General features: G+C 33.2%; 1 pseudogene; it reads right to left on the bottom strand.

Moving 5' to 3' along the window:
- Positions 1-2715: 2715 nt before the first annotated feature.
- Positions 2716-23128, bottom strand: LOC128162238 (uncharacterized; annotated as a pseudogene).
- Between the last annotated feature and the right edge of the window lie 207 nt (positions 23129-23335).

Genomic DNA, 23335 nt, shown 5'->3' with positions numbered 1-23335 from the left:
CGAGATGGGGGTTGTCAACTTCATCGGTCTTTCGCCAGACATATACACGGTTGTTATCACCTATTACTACCTGACATTCATCACTGAATATCCAGTTCTTCCAGTGATCATCAACAGTCCAGTTTTTTCTTTCTCTGCACCACGAGACGCGTTTTTTCCTGTTACATACTCTGACGATCATCTTTTTTTTCTGCACCCGTCTATTGTATCCCATTTTAAATAATTTTCTCCTGACAGTCTTTGAACAAAAAGTAGAATCCTTTGCATTATTTATTTCACTTGTTATATCATCCAGTGTCCCTCTCCTGTTACTTTTCATGATTCTTGAAAGTTGGACTTCATCGCGCACGGAGAACTTCGGCTTCCGCCCAGATCGATGCCTGTTTTCCACACTTCCATGAACTTCAAATTTATCATGGATAAAAAAATTCCATGCAGGTTCATAGATTAAAAATAAACCATGACTTCCGACATTTATATTTTGCCAGCTTTCTGAAGGCTGTATAAGCATATTCAAATTAAGGGGATTCTTATAAAAATTAGCAACTGAAATGGAGGTGGAATCCGATTTTTGAAAACAAAATGAAAATGCAGTAAGAGCTCTGGAGAACATACAAATACAAGACAAATTATGATGTTTTAAGATGTTCATAATTTTATCTTCTGTTATAAGATATAAAATACCAAAAAAAAATATTCATTGATAAAATTATCAAAAAGAAATCAAATCAAATCAAACAATTCTTGAAATTTATAAAATGATCATTTTTCATTATTTTCATTACTGTTTGAAATCGGAGTGTCTCTTATTCAAGAATGACCATGCATATAAGCCAAAAGATGTGAAATGTGTTTAAGATATCACATTCTTGAATGATTGTTAAGATTACATGGCTCAGATAATGCTTCTTTATATAGGAAGTTGACATTGTTGACATTCCAAAATACTCTAAAACAGTGGTTTAGCCTTGACAAAATTGCACAAACAGACAGATTGAATGAAAGATTTATTCAAAAATTCTCAAAATTTTTTCATTTATAAATTCAGAACACAGAGCTATGCATATAATAGTATTTTTGTCAAACTATGTAATTTATGAAATAATTACCTAGATTAAGGTCTATGTACAGTGCATGTGTTCCATGATACTTACATTTATATTCAATTTTTCAGCATTGTCTACAAAAACTAAAAACTTGGCAAAATGAAACTTCAACTGTAAAGATGAATGCAGGTATATGCAACCTGAGATGGTATAAATATTGATTTCAATTCTAACTGAGTTTCCATAAATATTTTCATAAATCTGGTTCTCGCGCAATATAAAATAATTTTTCTAAAAATAGGTATGTATGAATCGGCTGAATTCCTATCACTATTTAGAGTTTAAGTACATGTACAAAAAATTTGGCGTGCTTGTAAAACATATAACACAATGTACATGGAAGATATATATATATATATTTTAAAAGTTACCTACATTTAACTGATAATAGTAGCACACGATATTGACCATTTCTTATATTTTATTCTTGTATTAACAGGAGAGTCTATTGTTTTTGTTGTCTTTTAAAAAATTAAATGTTTTCCCTAGTGGTTCATGAATGGACGGAAGATTACATCATAACCTGGAAAATATCCTTCCGCATAGCATAAAACATGTACTAATGTGCATAGTTGTATTCGAAAAGCATGTAACAGTTGAAGTATACCACATTTACTGCTGATTATAACTATTAAAACGTAATGTTTAATATATTGTACAAATGAATACGTATGAATACGTATTAATCACAATATCAATCAAACATTACACGGAAATGATGTAAAGTTTCGACCCTCTATAGCCATTTCGTATTGCTCAAACTTCACCAACAGAGTGTCTCTTCGTAATAGCTGTAGATCTGTAGCTCTCTGGTTGAAAAATAATCGGATAAAGAAACTGATTTGTCTATCCGAATTTTTTCAACCAAAGAGCTACATGTAGTATACAGATCTGCAGCTTTCCTTCGTAACAAATGTACAATGCCCTTGAACCAAAGTCATATTATCACATTGCTGAGTAAATCTTAGTCAGGAGCATATTTTTTCACAACTTTGCTTAAACAGTCAAAGAATTCTCACATCACCTAAAGGATTCGAAGTTTATATAGCCAGAGGTCAAGGTCACTTGGTCAGAGGTCAAGGTCGTATGAATTCTCCATGCAAAATCCTTGTCCAAGAATATTTTCTCTTCCTTTCATGCGACTCATTCTTCATCTATAGTGTTAACATGAAGAGTGCAGTGACCTCGAGTTGTTTCTAATGCCAAGGTCGAAACAACATTTTTTCCCTTTTCCTTTGCCCCTATTTGGTCATACATGTACCCATCCCTCCCCCAGTCAAAATGAACATAAATGAAGGATGTGTAAAACTCATGGACTTTGTTCTAGAGTGGTAGCCATGGAATGGCATAGCAATCCTTGCCCCAAGCAAACTATCTCCCCCTTTTACACTATCTGACTCGCACTTTACCTTTTCAGATGGTCACTACATGTACCCTGTTTAGTAAAAAGTTCATCTATACACCATCTATCTTGTTTTAATTTGCCCCCCCCCCATTAAAGGTTGTTTGTTGCCCTATTTTCACGTTATATACGTGCAGAATATAGAGATATGTAACAGTTCTGTTTTGTTAAAGATTTCAAATCGGTTGTAAAAAAACAAAACACCAGTATCATTTGTAAGTTGAATTTATTAAGGCACACTTGGCTGGTTACCAGCCCTCGCTTCCCCAGTCATACACCACCAGTTTTATTTTTATATATAATACACATATGTATATACCACATTATGAAAAAAAAAGAATTACAGAAAATCTTTACAGACTTGCAATTCTGACAAGTTTATACAAGTGTGCACATATTTATTGCATTTCTATCCTTTTTTGATGTGCACCAGAATTGATACACACATAAACATCTAAATGACCCCTCCCCCTTTTTTGCCATTGAAAAATAAAATAAATAGATGGTTTTACATTTATATAATACAGTCAATGCATTTTTTTTTTCAATTCTGACAATTATATTGATGCACCTGATTAGATACATGTATATACTTGAAATATATGGTATATACCATAAAAGACAATATAAAAGAAAACAAGCAGATTAAATTATACATTTTCAGTTAATAATGTATTCTTTTATGAAACATCAACAAGACTTGAGAGCTAAAAATATCAAATATTCTAGTCTTAATTTATATACTGAAAGTAAAGAATACTGAAACATCATTATGTAGATATAGACAATTACTTTAAAAAAAATTAGAAAGAGAAAAAAAGAATACAGTTTTAATCAATGCTTATTCAAAAATCAACATGTGAATTTGAAGGATAATACATGAGATTAAATTGACCTATAGATCACACAGGTTTAGTTTTCAGTCATTCTATAAGACTTGAAATGAAGAATACATAATGCAAACTGATTATGAAATTGTTAAGTAACAATTATAATAAATGAATGTATCATGGATTGTGCTTCAGAATAGAGAGAAATTTAAAAAACAAAAAGATCTTCTCATGCATGCACACATACTACCAGTTTATACATATTTAAAACAAAAATCAGAATGCCATTTTAACTGCTCTACTATTTCTAAAAAAACAAACGTGAAGATTCATTCATATTAATTTCACACATGCTGATCAGAATGATCTTGCTCAACAGCTTGAGGATATTGTCTTTTTAAAGCAATTTCATAAGTTCCAAATTCATTAAGTAGGACTTGTTGGTCATTGCCATTTTTAGACTATAATAATCTTCTTGAAACAAAGAGAATTAGGCAAAATATTAACATTTTAGAGCTAAAAGATTTGAATTTTTGTTAATAATAGTTATAAGCCAAAAATGATATAATACAGGTAATTGTTTTAGACAGATCTGTTAGATAATTTGTTGTTTCACTAGATACAAGCCAAAAATATCATATTACCATCAACTTTTTTGGAACAGATCTAATGGATAATTTGTTAACCGCCCACCCTCCTTAAGTAGGATTGTTGTAAACAAAAAAAGGTGTTTGATAGATAAACATATGTAAATGCGCTTCAAAATTGATTACATGTATTCCAATTAACTTGTATTTGCAGATCAACCACATGTGTAAAGCAAACAGAACAAATTCTAAACCAAACTCAGCAGACTGAAGAAAACAGGTGACAGATAATTTAGGTATCCAGTTATGATTTTTCAACATTAACCTATGTTAGCTCTTGCTCTCCTTTCAACAGAGAGAGAGAGAGAGAGAGAGAGAGAGAGAGGTTTATATAATCTGGTCAGTCATATCTGGTCAGAATACACATTACAGGGCACAGCCTCTAGTACATGTAACATATGCAAATTAATACATATATTTTAAAACAAAAAACAAAAAATAACTAATTAAGTTAATTATTTTAAATATTCGCCCACTTCTACAAAATCACATATATAACACAATGGGTATTGGATTTCATTGGTACTGATTAAAGAAGTATGTAATACTAATTCTTACATATATATATACATTAAAATATACAAAACCAAACACGCTCCACATTATTCAATAGCATATAACAACATCAAAGTAAATATATACTCTTCATTATACACAAAGTAAAAAACAAACATGGAATGTATCGTATAAAGGAGACTTTTCTTTCTATACTTTAGGCTTTAAGCAGACACACAGTTCGACCTTACGTCGATGGCATGTCCATAATATATATGCATATTTTTTTGCAAATAAAGGCTGGATAAAGGGATGTTTAAAGCTTGGACCCCTACAATTCTACAACAAAACTGTCCAAGACCTTTAGCTGGGTCTATGCAGTAAGAAATGCAAGCTTTCTGCTAAAAGTTTGACAATCTGGATTTCTCCTTCATCTATTCATAGAGGCTTCAGAAGAATTCAAAGTCAATAAAATATTAGTAAATTTGACTTCATATTCAAAACCAAGCTAAATGCCAAAAACATACACTTGAAAAATCCCACCAATGAAGATCACAAATTGTGTGTTTAACTGGAATATTCAGGAGATAAAGGGATATTTTTGCTTATAAAAAGGTCAATAGCCAAAGAGAAATTATAAACTTATTCTTATATAAAATTTGATTCATTAGTTTAAGATTGGAAAAAATAACAAAATATAAATGTACCTACTTTTTGGATCCTAACATGTCTGCATTAAAAACCAGTTATACATTGTACAATACTTCGGGATAAGGCTATGTTAGTGTATTGTGTCAGTTCAGATACCGGTATACAGAAAAAATACTGAAGCTATTTGAAGAAATATTCTTTTAAGAAAAAAAGTGATAAATAAATACACATGCATGAACAATCTTTAACAAGAAAAACAACGCTTTGAATATTTTGCTAAAATATTTTGTAGCCGACAATTAAAACACAGATATATAATTTAAGATAGTTTTAACAAACAAGCATATCCTTTAATCAACTTTAAAGTCAACTTTTTGTGTAGTTTGTGATTCTCTGAGCAAAATCAACAACAATGGGGCAGGAATGTCTGGCAAAAAATCACAGACTTCTCTGTATGACAAATATAATTATCGCAAAATGTGAACAATATAATTCTTAACTAACTAGCACCAATAAGATCTTGAAAGCTTGACCACAACTTTGAAAAATTAAATGATTATTGCAATAAAACTCTGGCAGGTACCTTATACATTAGTTTGTATGATAAAGCATTGAAACATGATTAATAACCCAAAACGAAAATAACTGATTATAACAGAGACTTTATTTCATCTCAAGATTTTTGAATACCTATGAAAAAATTCATTTGCTTTATCATCTGAGCAAATTAATTTTTAATTCAATATTTTGAATTAAAATTAAAGTACTTTCTAGATTCCAAAAATCTAAAGCTATAAGTACATTATGTTTAAAGTACTGTCAAGTTAGCATATTTCCTTCTTTGAATGACTGACTTCTTCAAGATATATGAATACACCTTCATCAGCCATCAATTTCAATGAAATCTGCAAACTGACACAAGTTGATATAAACATGATTTTTTTTCTCTAATGACAATGTATTTCCTCTTCTATCCCTCCTGCAGTTTAATGGCATACAGTAAAAAATCACAGATCTAGCAAAGTGCTTACGACTAAGAAACCATCGTCACATCAACATAGAAAAATACTGTTTGCATAGAAAAATATTCCTCTTTCTTTTTTTTTTCAAATATACAATCAAGTTTATCACACATGTTGTTTAAGCAGTATGATGTTAAACTGTTATCCCAAATATTGGGGTTTGGCAGTTGAACATTTTTTTTTTGGTGGGTGAATATTTCTCTCTCCAAAGGGAGAGAACCCTTCACACCACAGCAGCAGTAGTTGTCTGCCCCTTAGTTGTTCCTGATTATCCCACTAGGTGACTTCCTCTTCCAGGTCCAGATCTGTCTGTCTATCCCTGTGCATGTCTTCATGGTCAGCTTCTGACCGTCCACGCTGGTCTCCATGCACTTCTGTGTGTTGGCATGGTAAATGGAGTTGTCCTGTTCATGAAAGTTACAATGTATGAAAAGGAATGTACAGGTATGCATGTACTATTCATCCCACTTTAATTGATGGAGCCAATATTGCTAACCAACTTTTATTGTGTACAAGAAAAAAGTTATAAAAGTTGATAAAATATCTTCCGTAAACCATTCCTTTCAATATGAGTCATTCTAAATCATTTAATCCCTAGAAAAATGTTAATAAAAGTCGGCGTAAATAAAAGCTGAATAACAGTGATTTTTTTTATAGGTCACCCTAAACCATTTATTTTAAGTAAATCCTGGATTAAAGTTGTCGCAAACATAAAGTCACTGCAAATTACTGTGGAAACAATAGATTTCATGGTAGCTCAATTTTCGTTTAATTCGTGGGTACCTCTCATCCATGAATTAACATCCTCCATAAATTAATAAAAAAGGATAAAAAAAAAGCCATATTTCCTTTGCAGGTTTAAGAGAATACACGAATAAAGTCCCCACAAACTTTGAAAATTTCAGCAATCCATGAAAAATGGCCCCAAAGAACTTTAATGATTCCACAGTAATTAAATTATGATAATTTTTTTCTTTACTTGACCTTGACCTACCTCTCTGTATTGCCACTCCTGGTTTCCTTTCTGGCCATGGCACGGATAAACAATAATGCTCTCTCCTCCGGAATAATCCAGGCATCCATCGTCTCGACGGATTTCTCCGTTCTTACTCAACATCCAATACTACAATTATACAATAAAACCATCAATTCCTGTCAGTTTTGAAAATTCATAGAATCTTGCAGTCCAGACTTCAAATACTATACTGTTCTTAATATTTATCAATCTTCATTGAATTGGTGCATACCCTTCAACCATAACATTATAGGTTAATCCCAAACAAATCATTTTTGATTTTATGAAAAAAAAAAATTAAGTACTAGTCTGAAAGGACAATTTATTTTTACAAAACCAATTTCAATAAATTGTAGGTAATTTTATAATCATATTCATAATTTGAAATAATTTTATGAGAGAACATTTAAAGGCATTGTGCCTGCTGTTCAATCCAATTCAATGTATTCCTTTATACTTGAATAAAATAGTTATCAAATTAAATCAATCAATAAATTAATTAATATCTGTGAATTTGACCACACCCACCTGGTTGCCCCCCTGGTTGTGACAAGGCCACATGTTGACCGGTTTGTGGTAGTTGTGGTTATCCACCGCACTGTCGATACACATCGGCTTGGCCTTGCTGCGGATCTGTAACCAATGCATTACGTAACATTAAAATTTATGCAAACTTTAAAATTGCCAATTTTCTAATATATTAGGCTTCAATGGCAGTGGGTACGCCTGTTGAATACGTGTTGAATACGCTTGTTGAATAAGATAAATATATGTAGTTTGTTATGCAGTATTATCATAGTATTGCTAACATTTTAAATAACCTGATTATGCGTGTTACTCTTCATTTGAGAAAATTAACTGTACTGTTGTGGCTGACCTATCCAACATTGAAATTCCTTATAGCAACATAAATTAAAGCAAGTCTATTTCTTAGGGCCATAAATATCCAATATGGCACAGGATTAGCTCTTTGTTTACTTCAATCTTGTCTGTATTTAAAAAAAACATGAAAACAATGAAAGATGAGACGATAAAATGATGATATTATCTTCCGTACCTCTCCAGAAGCAATGGCTTCCCCTGGAACAAACAGGTCTGGGTAGACATTTTTGACGAACCAGTCAAAGCTATGGCACTGCAAACGTTCCCGAAGCTTCTTTCTGTCGGTGACATCTCCGTAATCTCCCTAAGAAAACAATGTATTTATCTATTATTCATCTAAATTTGTTTAATTAGATTATTGTTGACTTTATATTATACAAATTACATTTTCCAAATGAATATCCTCAATTTGTTATTCAAGAGTATGTCATTTTTTCAAACTCTTAATCTAACGGTAGAAACAAAACATATACAGTGGAGCCTCACTTATCCGGACACTTTTGTCCCCAGGCCAAATCGTCCGGATAGGTGAAGCGTCCGGATATCTGAATTGTGATATTTACCTTTAATATTTATGGCAACATAACTCATAGATTAATTATACAATTAAATATTTTATTTTGATAGCACTACAAAAAAGTTTAGATTTTTTTTAAATTAACAAAACAAAATATTGTTAAAAACATTATTTAAGGTATGTTTTTTCCACAGGAAACCAAGCACTACATTCTTCAAGGCAACACATACACATGTACATGTACATAACAATCACTGTATTAAACCGATAATTTAATTACATTCGCATAACAAAGCGAAGAGAAGAAAGTTGGTGTTCCACTTTACGCTGGCAAATCTTTTTCTTCAAGCTAGCGGTGATCGCAGCTCTCGCTCTCTTGGCCGGTGGTGTTGACATGTTTGAAGATGCTCAACATTTGATGATTGAAAATGGGTGAAAATCTGTATATATTCCCTTATTGATAATTGTCCAAGGTATTTTTTCATTGACAGAACTTACCCAAGCTAATTTTACGTATCCATCTTCCTATAGAGTTAATTGCACCCAAGCGATATTTACAAGTAGCCTGAACACTCATCCACGCCATGTTTGGCATAAATTATTATTACACTGTTAATTGAACACACGCTATAAAATTAATGTCGATACCCTGAACATCCCAAGCGGTCTTAATAACTATCGTAAACAATACTCAAATTATCAAATATTTCATTTCAATAACGTTTTAAAATGAATAGGCGTACGAACGATTTAACCACACTACGATTGATAGAATTTAATTTCAATCAATAGATGACTTTTTTAAACACAAATCAAACAATTTTCATGTCATTTTAAACAATAACAGTTCATAAGTTAAATGGCGAAAATTAAACATGTCGCATCCATGGTTATCGTAATATCCTCGGGCGAGTACATAGCGTGACACAGGTGACCCCGATTACCGGACGAAGGCATTGTTTAAAACCAACAACCAGTGTCAGATGTTTTTACACCAATTTGCACTTGCGCATAAAAAACTTTTGTGCCCCCGAACATTTAAATGTGACCGTCCGGTTAAATGAGGTAAAATTTAAACGAAAACTGTATTATGTGGTAAAATTTGACTGTCCGGATCCGGAACGCGGAATTCCGGATAAACGAGACAAATTATTGTGTAAAAATTCCGTTCCCAATAAAAATCGACCGGTAAGTGAAGCGTCCGGATATCTGGCGTCCGGATATCTGAGGCTCCACTGTATTATAAATCGAAGTGAAATAAAAATGTCTTAATCATAACAAATTAAACATTTTGAGAGTATTGCACAACCAAAACATGTAATCTACCAGCTGTCCCCATTTTTATTTCTGAATCAGTTCTTTAAACCATGTAGAAAAAATAGGCTGCAAACCAAGAGGGCCTGGCCAGACTAACTGACAGACAGACAGATAATTATTCTCCTTCAGTTTCACATTCAGGGAACTAAAAATCAAAAGAAGTTTTTGAAATTCCATACCAGATCATAGTTGAATCTTTCATAATAATAGTTCTTGTATTCGTCCATCCAAACTTCGGCCAATCAGATTGAGTTTTTCTTGACAACGTTGACACCAGTCCTCTACTTGTACGGACTTCTCTTTCTGAAAATGTGACCAACATGAGAGCATGGAATGATTTCTTAGGTACCTACACACATCCAGACCTTCAAAATGAAAAATAAAATCATACAAAACTGTCATGATATCATAATATTTTTTTTAACCAGTAACCAGTTATAAAACAGTATTGCAGAAAATGAGTTTTGAAAAGTGTTATGATTCATCAAACATGAATTTAAATTATATTACAAACAGTAAATGTTCTTTCAACATATGAGAATGGACAAGAAAAAGGATCCTACTTACTCTAAATGACAGTTCTAAGTTTTCTCCTCCCCAAACATCCATTCCAAGGTCGTAGGTACCAAGTTCCGTAAAATATTCTCTACTGATGGAGAAAAGACCTCCGGCCATCGTGGGCGACCTGTGATATCATTAGTTTAAGAATAACATAGGATTGAAATATAAAAGGATGTTTCAAAGTTCAGTATATAAAATTTGCTTGTCATTTACTTTTATTCAGGTCTTTGTTGAAACATACATGAAAGTTAAAGATTCTAGGCTTTTAAGTGTCTTAAATTCATTAAACAAAACAAGAATATTGAAAGACAAAAGGTTTTTACAACATAAAAATTCCATAATATTTGATTATGTTTAAAAATCTTATAAACACACAATTTTTTTGTCAATACTTTTGTTGCATGTTTTGGAAAAGAAATTCTATAACTAGCAGAATAATGTCACTGTGATGATATTTTTCTAGCAAGCAGATGAAAAAGTATCGGAATTGACGATTCAAAATGCATGCACTTCTAATTTGGATTCTAATTAATACAGTAAAACTAATTCAATCAACAATATCAATAATCTTTAAATCTAAAAAGATTATTGAAAAATTGAGTGATAAGTAAGTTGATTTAAACAGTTGCACTGTATGCAATGTATTTTAAGGTAAATTATCCCTTTCCTCCATTAACTTAATTTCTTACCTGTCTGATGTACACAACAAAGAGAACTGAGACGATTGGTAGAAATACGGGTATACAGGTGTCAAATTTCACCGTTGGTGACAAGACAGCATCCCACATTGTTTAACTTTAACAAGGGAGACAACTCCTGAAATTAGAAAAAATGCAGTTTAAACAAAAGTTACATGTTTCTCTTAAGGTCTCACACAAAGAGTTAATTTCACTATATGTTGCTATAAAGCTTTAATTCAGTTAATTATTTAACTATACTCTCAGCATATAATTCATGAAAGAGAAATTATAGTTAAATGCTTCAAGAAAAAATTTAGATCAGAAAAATAATGCCTTATGCGGCTTCTAAGAGAGATGATTGAGAGTAAACATACCTACCCCCAAGTACACGGGGGTTCCACATGTTGACAAACAGGCTCAGCACCATCCAGGAAGTTGCATCATGCGCATCTAAAAAAAATGGTTCCATTGAAATTTGTGTGACAATTCCACTAAAGTAATAATTCTCCTAGCCACCTAGTCCAAAATCAATACTATAGGCCTAAAATAAGGTGCCAAAAAAGGAAGAAAGAAAGGAAATTCTCTATATACTAGTATATGGAACTTCAGTTTGATTGGCTATTTCCTTGTGTAAGACCTTTAAGACTATATAAATCTCCTTTTAAAAAAGAGCTCTATATAAAGAAATAGGCGAAACATTGAAATTTTAAAGTGAAAATAAATGAAATTATCTTTACTAAATAATAGTTAATTGCTATTAAACAAATCATTTTTTTTTTAAATAAAATGTAGATGTGATGGTTAATTTGTTGACTACATGCCTCCTTTGAAGTAAATCTGCATTTATAATAAATAATGCAAGTTGTATAAGATGTGTACTTTAAGTTTTTTAACCCCTCCCCCCCCCCCCAAAAAAAAAAAAATCAAAGTACTGAGGTACTGAAAGCCGGTCTCTTTTTGTGTGTCTTTATGTATATTGTGTAGTAAAGACTGAAAATCTCTCTCTCTCTCTCTCTCTCTCCCTCTCTCATGCTTTTAATGTCGGAAAAGCGTCACAGAGCGACCAAATTTTGTAAGCAGCTATAAACAAAATATGTCTGTCTAGTAGAAAAAAGTTCAACAGTTGCTGCCTTGAATTTTGCAACAAGCGTTATATACATTTCTTCAACGCGCAGCAAAGTAGTACGTGAAAACTCATGCGCATCGTATGTGTCCAAAATGCATAGTCTTGTTTTTAAAACACGTTATTAATAAGAAAACTAAACAAGAGGCCCAGGGGCCACATCGCTCACCTGAGCAACAATTGACTTCATTCTGATCAAATTAGCATTACAGTATCAAAATATCTTGACAACTGAGTACAGTAGATCTTGCTAAAAAAAATGAAAATCTGCCAATTTTTATCCACCTCTTATTTTTTAGTAAATACCAAGCCCCTTTTGTTGTTGTACCTCTAAGATTTTTCTCTATTCCTATATACCCCCCCCCTCCATTTCGTGGCCCCACTATTCTCTAGGGAATCATGGTTTACAAACTTAAATCTACCTTTAATCTCATAATCTGTGCTTTCACACTAAGTACTGAGTTTTGGACCAAAAACTTTCCCAGAATATTTTTAAAGATTTTTTCTATATATTCCTATGTAAAAATTCAAACCGCCATTACGGTCCCGCCCTACCACTAGTGATTTTGCAAACTTGAATATACACTACCCGAGGATGCCTCTACTCAAGTTTAAGCTTTTCTGGCCAAATAGTCTTTAAAAAGAAGATTTTGAAAGATTTTCTCTGTATATTCCTAAGTAAAATTTCATCCCCCATTGTGGCCTCACCCTACCCTTGGACTACTATTTAAACAAACTTGAATCTATATGATCTGGGGATGCCTCCACTCAAATTTGGGCTTTCCTGGCCTAATACGTTTGAGAAGAAGACTTTTAAAGATTTTCTCTATATATAAAAATGTATCCCCCATTGTGGCCCCGCCCTACCCCCAGGGACCATGATTTGGACAAATTTGAATCTACATTATCTGAGGATGGTTACATGCCAATTTGAGATTTTTTGGCCAAAAAGTTATTAAAAGAAATTTTTTAAAAGATTTTCTCTATATACTCTTATGTAAAAATTGATCCCCCAATTGTGGCCCCACCCTACCCCCGGGGACTATGATTTGAAGAAACGTGAATCTACACTACCTGAGGATTCTTCAATTTTAATTTGAGCTTATCTGGCCTAATAGATTTTGAGAATAAGATTTTTAAAGATTTTCTCTATATATATTCCTATGTAAAACCTGATCCCCCAATTGTGGCCCCACCCTACCCCCGGGGATCATGATTTGAACAGACTTAAATCTACACTACCTGAGGATGCTTCCATTTTAATTTGAGCTTTTCTGGCCAAATAGTTTTTGAGAAGAGGATTTTTAAAGATTTTCTCTATATATTACTATTTAAAACATGATCCCCCTATTGTGGCCCCACCCTACCCACGGGGACAATGATTTAAACAAAATTGAATCTACACTACCTTCCGATGCTTCCACTCAAAGTTGAGCTTTCCTGGCCTAGTAGTTTTTGAGAAGAAGATTTTTAAAGATTTTCTCTATATATTCCTATGTAAAACTTGATCCCCCAATTGTGGCCCCATCCTACCACCGGGAACCATGATTTGAACAAACTTAAATCTACATTTTCTGAGCATGCTTCCAATTTAATTTGAGCTTTTCTGGCTTAATAGATTTTGAGAAGAAGATTTTTAAAGATTTTCTCTATATATTCCTATGTAAAACTTGATCCCCCTCTTGTGGCCCCTCCCTACCCCCGGGGACCATGATTTGAACAAATGTGAATCTACACTACCTTAGGATGCCTCCACACAAGTTTAAGCTTTTCCGGCTGAATAGTTTTTGAGAAGAAGATTTTTTAAAAATACCAACAAATTTTTAATAATTCTCAATTATCTCCCCTTTAAAAAGGGTGCTTTGTGCCAAATTTGGTTGAAATCTGTCCAGTGGTTCTTGAGAAGAAGATGAAAATGTGAAAAGTTAACAACGACAACGACGACAACGACAGACAACGGACAAATTGTGATCAGAAAAGCTCACTTGAGCCTTTGGCTCAGGTGAGCTAAAAAGATAAACAATTCTCTTGAAATTAAATAAAGAAACAAAATGCTAACACTTTTGACAAACCGTGGCTCTTTGTGTAACTATTTGGTGTAGCGGAAGCTTTTAGTTTGACGCTGTTTGCTTTTTTGTTTACTTTTGAAGTTGTGCTTTTTATAGTAACATTGGCGATTTGCCCGCCTACAGCCAGAACTCTGCTTTCAGCGGAGCCCGGCTAAAAATGGAAAAAAGAGATTTATAATCTTAAATAGTAGAGAGAACCAATTATTCATTTCCCCATTTTTCCCTTAAATGTCAATATCTTACTTTATATATCTATATTACTAAATCATTGATATTCATTGAAGCTCAGTTGATTTATTCCTATCTAATTTTTCTATAAAAAAAAAATACCCATCTGATAGTAGGAGTGGAGAGGTGGTTTAGGTAAGACCAGACAAACAAAATTAATGTATTGGTTCTCGAACAAAATGTTCAAAATCTAATGAGGTAGGCAGGTTTATTTTTTTATTGCAAGAGTTGCAAAGGGAAATAAATTAATATTTAAGCCTAAAATTGAGTTTTTTCTCCCTTTCCAATTATCAGAGAATGTAATTATTGCAACATCATTTGGTCTGAAGCAGCGGTGCCTGAGAAACATTTACTTTTATTTTTTGGTCTTAGCAAACAAGAACTCAAGACTAACCTTGATCACTTCATGACCTTCTTCATTTGTTTCCTTGGTTACATCCTCAGCCTCACACTCGATGGCAATCTCCTCAAGGTCAAAGTTGGGGCATTCGGGGTCAGGGGTCACGTACAAAATTCCCTGCTGCTTGAATAAGTGCAAACTGGATGGGGAGTTGCTGACTTTCACTCTGTATTAAAATCATAGCATGAAATCAAAGCTGAATTCTGGTCAGAGGGATTATATTGATCTCACCGTGGTAAATATGGACATGAGATGATTATTAAAATACACAAGACTATTAGTGTATTTTGATATTTAAGGTGGATTGACACACCTGGAAAAAGTCACTCAAATTAACTGTAAATTATTTGATTATGAAAGATATAATGATAAATAAACTATACATATGTCAAATAAGCAAAAAATTTGCAAATTGGGGATAATATTACATTGTCTATGGTCATCGTTGCTAGCCAAGGGAAAAAGTCACTGATATATGAAAGCAGTCATGCCATAAAACCAGGTATCATCTTCGTGAATATTGCGGACAAAAGAAATTAAATAAAACACAGCTCATTGAACATCTAAAAGCAATAGCCATAAGCAGGAACTTGTATACTACCAGGATAAGCAACTTTCGAGGCTACATTCGCCATGTTTACTTCCAATACTATCATGCTGGCCTTGACTGGTTTGTAAATCTCCGTTCAATGCAGTTAATTATATCGTTTTTTAGAGCAATCTGGTTAGACCATCATTTAGGAGGCACTGTACTTGAGAACTTGTGTCTCAACTTGTTAAAAGCACAGAATGTTTTACCAATATCACACGTGTGTTTCTTTAAACGTTTATTGACAAGCGCCTGTTGTAAATGCTGCGATTGGATCAGCCAATCACGGCTGCAGTCAATCATAAAGCAATGTTTGTCATCAAGATTTCGTAATGAGATCTGCCAAGGATTAATGGGGAGCAGAGTGGACCGAAAACCCTTGGCTAGCAAAGATTATCTACAGTAAAATTCATCATTATGTAGAGATTTGAACTAGTAATCTGCTTTGACTTAAATTAATACAGATTTGCACAAAAATTTCTACATAGCTGCTTTAACAATTCAAACAAACTTTAATACAGATAATGTTTCCATTTCTACCTGAACAACACACAAACTTACGGATGTTTCCTCATTGCTGCTTTCACCTCTGTCCGAGCACTCACTTGGTTCGTTGCGTCTACCATAACCAAGAAAATGGAGTTGGCTGGTCCACAAACTTCTATCATGATATCTTTGTATTCTTTATTTTTCTTTCAAATAAAATAAAGTTCAAAAGTAGCTAACATGTTCTATTCAAATCATAATAATTTACTTTGATAATGTTGAGAAGGGGAGACTTGTTCATATCCAGTCTAATCAAAATTGGATCTTGATGATCACAATTGGATCACAAACATGACGTAGTTGTTTAGCGATCCATTAAAAGCATGGATCAAAGATCTAATTTTAATTAGATTGGTTCATCTCCTATCAATCATATACATGTACTGAACATGTATATAATTATATAATATATGTTTTACGTCATGAAGGGTGTAAAATTGTAAAATGCCTATTTATTTTGTAGGTCATAAAAATTAAACCTTTAATTAAGGTCAGACGACACGTTCCTCAATTTTAGATAACTTTTTCCAGGAATTTGTTAATGGTTTACTACTACTTTGACAAGCTTTCTTGTAAAAAATTAGGGTAACCTACCAGGCATTTCTGCAAAATACTAGAGTATGCAATTTCCTATATAATCTTCTTGAAAATACACTTGAATTGCTGATATAAAAATAAATACATCTACATCAAAGCAAAATTCACTAAATTAGAACTATATCTCCGCCAGGGCGGGGCTTTGAACTCACGACCTTTAGAACCTATACGCTACTTACAGTGAGCGGCCACGGTTCTAACCACTCGACCATCTAGACAAATAACTACATTGAAGTAAATTTTGATCATTTTTAAAGTAATTATAATATTAATATTTTTTATTGGAACTCTTTATTACGAGGAGATACAAAAAAGATTCTCGAGGAACGTGTCGTCTGACCTTAATGTAATGGTATAAATTATTTACTGGTAATAATATATATGTACATGATCTTTGAATTTGTATATCAATTTGAATGTAACAAAATCCAGCAATTCTCAATCAAAGTTCTTCCTACCATTCTTTCAAGTACCCGGTAGTTTTTTTATGGTTTCAACACCCAGACTGCTCTTCTTTGCACTCTCTATAACCTTGGCCAGCTTGGGGTTAAGTTTGGGGTCAGTAGACCCACCCACTGAAATAGAAATAACACCAAATGTAACTCTTTAAACAATAAAATGCCTTCTTGATTATTGATTCATGCAAAGATGGTGACATTGCAGAAAAAATACATAACCCACATGAATCAAATTTTTCTTAAGTTGCTGAAGGTTGATGAAGGTTTCTACCAATCAAAATATGGGGCGTGTAGATTTAAATCTTGTCAGTTTCTACATAGGTTATATAAATCATACATGTACTTGGTGGATGTAAATATAATACAGTTAACCAACTTTAGCTCACATGGTCAAAAAATTAAAATTTTATGTTTTCCAACACCCTTTTCATATAAAAACAAATACTTCTAGCCAAAGAAGTAATGAAATATTTATTTTGATTCTTTTCAAGGCCCAAGTCTCGGTCTAGAAAACTAGTTTATCTATTAATAAAAAATCGATGAATAAATCCATTAAAATTGAAAGGTGCATATCATATAAATACAGTGTGTGAATTATTATTATTTTTTTTTTGGCTGTAAATTGGTTGATTGATTTTTGTTAATGAGTGTCCAACACCTACCTCAGTAGAGATTTTTAAAAATATAAATTAAAAGGTATTTGAAGTTTCAATATACAATACAATCTAGGAAGCTTTCTCTACTTACTTTTTACAGCTGACTGTGCTAGCTTGACATACTGTCCCATCAGCGCTGACTTTTTACTGTCCTGCGCTTCTTTCCGATGTTTGATGTTGGAAAATTTACTGTGCCCTGCCATATGTCTGTTTGTCTGCCGGTAAACAACAGGCAACATTTGGAACAGAGTCCTCTCAGCTACAATAACTGACTTTGTGCTCCATCTAGCTGGCATTGATGACTTTTTGCCCACACAATTTTGAAAGAGGCGTGTGTGACACAGGCTGATTCTACGGCAAATCACAGTCTGTGTATTCATTTTGTGTAAAACACGAGGTAAAGTTCTCAATGTTAATTCCATTTTCAAAATATCACAGTCACTATCTGCAAAATCAATAGACATGTTGAAAAAATTCTATAAGAAAAGAGAAATGAGGTTAATAAATTTAATTTGTCAAGCTTTTGGTAAAGTTAGAATTCAGAAATAAAAATTTGATATTTAATTTAAAGATAATGGAAAATCTTGAACAACACAGACATATGTCAATAAAAACAATTTTACAAATAATAGCCCAAATCGGATATAAATTTAAAGTGCAAAAAACAATTCTTTTTGGATTAGGTAATTTTTTACATGCAACAACTTTTGGTTAGCAAGTTTTCCTGTAAGCATATAGTTTGCAAGATTGACCCTCAAGAAGTTTTGGATATACTGAGGGAACAATCTGTGTAATAGAACGGTTACAAAAAAAGTTGTTAATCATAAGTTGTTCCATTTCATGTACATGTATTCATTTGCAGATTTACCTCTTTTTTTTCGCTAATTTCAAATTTTTTGCACCAGATATTGTACCTCAACTTGATCTTGAGAGTGATGAGACAGTGTAAATTCCACTAGAGAGAAGCGTCTTTTTATCTTGCCAGGAAAATTAGTTTGGAACTAAATCTTTAAAAATATTACCTTCTAGTCTGCGAACAATTTTTCTTTACTCCAAAGTAACTTTGTACCCTGTAACGAATATGTTATTTAGAGGAAATTCGGTCTAAACACGTTTCGTAATGTTGACGAAGAAAACAATGTTTAGAACTTTATTATTTAAAGTTTAGATTAAGCATCATTAACTGGTTTGTAAAATGCATACCTGTCAGTATTCACTCCTTAGTTATCTACATTTGGGCTGTATCTAACGGCTAACCGGCCTTGGTCGGGCAAACAAATTTACTCTTTTTAATGGAAGGTAATTTTAGTACATCATTCATAAAGTTTAAACGATACGGTTTAATTCCGGATTGGCGAAGTAAAAAAGATTTCAAATATAACTGAATAGTTTTTGTATGCCTCTCTCTATATTTTTTCTCAACAGAAAACAAACATTCAGAGAGAGAGAGAGAGAGAGAGAGAGAGAGAGAGAGAGAGAGAGAGAGAGAGAGAGATCTTTGACCAAACACACAAACAAGTTTTGCACCTTAATTAAACTGTTATTCAATAAGGTGAAATACCTGAAGAGTTTCATTGATATAGCTCCTTATATTTCAATGACAGAATTTCTTTTTATTGCCAAAAAGCTATAATATGTAAACGGTGTGACCGTTGGACCGAGCGCAGATTTAACATAGTGCAGTTTGATTTTTGTAGAACAAAATTTATTTGAAACGCACACAGTAGGATCCGCCTGGTTGCCTACTCAAATCATAAGCCAAAGTTTAACTAAACGTCGCGTGCTCAGTCTACATTATGACGTCATGTTTCAGACGTAAAACGTACACATTTTGTCTTCGGAAATAGCCGAAGAGAGTTACGTGATTCCGAACTTTTTTTTTATTTCTTCTTTCATTGTTCATCAATTAAATTCATATGAATGCCGCAGTAATGAAATTAAATATTTTATTAAGTATCTAAAAGATCAGTTCCTTGACGTTTATGTTTTTATTTTCCATCTGATAATTTGATAAGACATACATAGAACAAGTCGTGTTTCTTGATTGAAGCACTACTGAAACTTATCTGGTTTCCTTTTTAATTTCTTTTAATTCAAATTACCTTCAAATGAAACATTGGAACTTATTTAATCGAGTTCAGGGGCAATAAACATCGACAAGTACCAGTCAATCAATGATCGAACTAACTTTTTAAAAACAAAATGGCTGCCAATATGGCGGCGCCCAGGGCTGGAAGAAATTTTTTTTGGCCTTAGTACCCCTGATTCAACTTTCATTTTTCACTGATTTTCATATATATACGTGTTACCATTAATCCTCGCTTCGCGAGGCGGGCTTCGCCCGCCTCTCGCTGCGCTCGGTAATATTGCTGTAATTGTTATGCTTTTACCGTTAGTTAATAAATAAGACCAGAGATATAAATAACATAACATAATACAATAAATTGTTATTTATGTCTCTGGTAAGACATAGTTAAAGTACTAGAGAAACTGCTGTTTTATAATTTGATAATTTTCAGAGTCTCGTGATATTTAACGTTACAAAACTGCATGTTTCTTTAAATCTGCTGAGGAGGAAAGTCCACTGACATAAAATAAAAAGTGCATTGATCTAGATTGGGGGGGGGGGAGGAGAAATCAAACATAGTATTAAAAAATAGACATAGGCCTCGTCACCCCCCCCCCCCCCATTCCTTTTCCCCACTTTCACTTTCAACTCCCAATGAAAATACAATGTATTAGTATATCACTTTCTCTTGAAGTGAAATTTGTAGAATACTGTGTCACATGATCAATGTATGAGATGCTGTAAACAATTATTGGATCCTAATAGATCCTATGTCACTGTAAACAATTATTGGATCCTAATAGATCCAATGTCACTGTAAACAATTATTCGATCCTAACACAGGTCATGGTTACACTGAAATTAATGTTAAAACGGGCTTGGTCCCTGTGGATAAAGTGCCTAATTTTGATGAATAGTTAAGTAAATATCAAATTGGTTATGTAAGTGTGAACGTTTCCTTTAGTCGTAACTCAAAAATGCGTGATGACATTTTTATTTGTCCTTTGACGTATCTAGGCTAAGTGTATTCACATGAAATTGAACATCGCAGATTTTCAATGCAATGATAATAAATTACACTGAATGTAAATATTTATTAATACATAGTATGAAATATAAGTGTTCTGCACCCCTGATATGAACAAAGTTTACTTCACTTACAACAAATTATCGAATTCATAGAAATAGTCTTGCTTAATCTATATCACCCAGTTTGGTGTCTATCTGAGAAATTTTATTTTCTTTACATTGCCTTTAGAATATTCTGATACAAACAGATTGTCATTATTGTCCACACATAAACCCCACGGATACTCCAGATCACAGTTATCAATGTAGCGGAGAAACTGTCCATTCTGATCCAGAATGTGAATACAATGGTTGTCAGGGTCTGCTGTCAGGACACGACTCTGACTGTCTGTTGTGATACCAACTGGTTTAAATGGTTCGTTTTTGGTAACTGATAGATGACCGATGTATCTCCATCTGAGTTTCCCGTCCTTATTAACCACCACAACTGCTCTAGCCCCATTGTCAGCTACACAGATGTCATGGTTTCTGTTCTCAGTGATGTATTTAACACTTTTATTCCCTGAGTACAGAGGTTTACCTCCATCATCAAACTGAATTGTTTGTTTCTCTGTAGATCCCGAGTAACGGACAACTTTGGATTGAGTTACATCATCACTGACCATGGTAACCAGGAGATCACCATTAGAGGTGACACACAGATAACAAGGCCTCCATCCCTGTAATCTGATCAACTCTTCTCTCCGTCCGTTCTTTACTTTATTCACTGTTCTTGATGTCTCGTCACAGAAAAGTAAATTCCCATCCCTGTCTACAGCTATATCATTTGGTCGTTGCTCTGATTTGTTGCTAACTGTATGAAGCAATTCACCTTTAATGTTAAAGCATTTAATATCCTTTGAAGATCCATTTGTCCAAAAACTATCTTCATTAAGATAGGTAACACTGCGTAGATTTTGTATTGTATGTATTGTGGCAACAAGCTCCGGTTCATCCAGTAGTTCTCTCACTGAAGTGTTGGGTTGGTTTAATGACAAGACATTCTCTTCTGTAGCAGTAGACAAAGGAGTGATCTGCCCAAACAAATTATACAACTTTTCATGGTCTAATGGTTTTGGAATGAATGTTGGAAGTGTAATCTTTACTTTTGGTGGCAGCTTGCTGAACTCTCTGATCTTAGAGCTGTATTCAATGGTAGGAGATACTTCAGTGGATTTCTTGAGTTCTTCTATGGCTAGTAATGATTGTTTTATGAGAGCCTGTGTCTGTTTAATTTCATCCAAGTGTTTTTGTAATAAGTCTCTGTGTTTTACTTTAATCTCGCTGATTTCAGTTTTCATTTTATTGATAATGACGTCGATTTCTTTATGCCATTGCTCTCCTTGTTTGGACATTGCTGTCGTAATTTTCTCATATCCTCCATCCAGGTTGGCAAGCTGATTTTCCAAGTCGAGTGCAATTTCTTCATATGTAGGAGAAATAAGATTTTCTAACTTATTTGCCTCGTCCGCAATAGCATTTTTCTTTGTCGTGTAAACTTCGGAAACGTCTACAAAAATATGTCTTTTATGCGTCTTTTATGCGTTTCTGATGCAGTACAAGAAGAACAAACAAATATGTCATTGCAATTCTTGCACTGCATTGCAATTCTTGCACTCGTTCCTGGAAAGGGACTATTTTATGTTTGTCATATCCATCTGAGATGTGATCAGCTATACAAAGCTTGCAGAGGTTGACATGACAAAAGTCACAGTAGCTGTGTACTATGGCAGTCTCACAAAGGTCACATCGGTGCACGTCCTGGGCACTAGAACGAGGATCCATCGCTTTTCTAAAAATGTAATGAAAAATTAAGCGAAAAATTAAAATGTACTGTTTGTAGAAAATGTAGTATTATTTGTTAATATATTAAGAGCCAACATGAAAACCATATGTTGCAGTCCTGCTTTAATCAAGGGTTACAATAACCAGATAGAATATTTATAAAACTTGCATTAATTGATGAGTATTTATTCATAAAATATATTTGTTAAAGGTCAACTCATGCAGAAAATTAAAACGAAAGTACTTATCTGAAAGATATTAATTTAAAACAACTAACATTACATGTAGGTATCTCAATTTTTGTCTAATAAATAGGCAATTATTAGCGGCACAAACCTTATTTATAGTCAATCAATTCACATATTCGTCGAATTGGACATCAAACATGCAGACTTTTAAACATGGCTGAGCATGTGGTCACCTGACATCAAGAATTAAAAACAATTAGAGTTATTCCCCGTGTATTATAATTCTGCATCCCTCCTTTCCTTGCGGAACAGTGAGTTAATATGATGACTTAATTTTAAGTGAAGTACATTGAGGATATTGTATACAGTATAGAATTCAAAATAAACCAATGCAGCGTTTTATGCATGAATCTCATTGTGTTTCTAGTATGAATT

The sequence above is a fragment of the Crassostrea angulata genome, chromosome 9, assembly GCF_025612915.1.
Source record: "Crassostrea angulata isolate pt1a10 chromosome 9, ASM2561291v2, whole genome shotgun sequence".
NCBI lineage: Eukaryota > Metazoa > Mollusca > Bivalvia > Ostreida > Ostreidae > Magallana > Magallana angulata.
The sequence above is the reverse complement of the archived record's forward strand: the minus strand, read 5'-3'. Positions and strand labels throughout refer to the sequence as shown.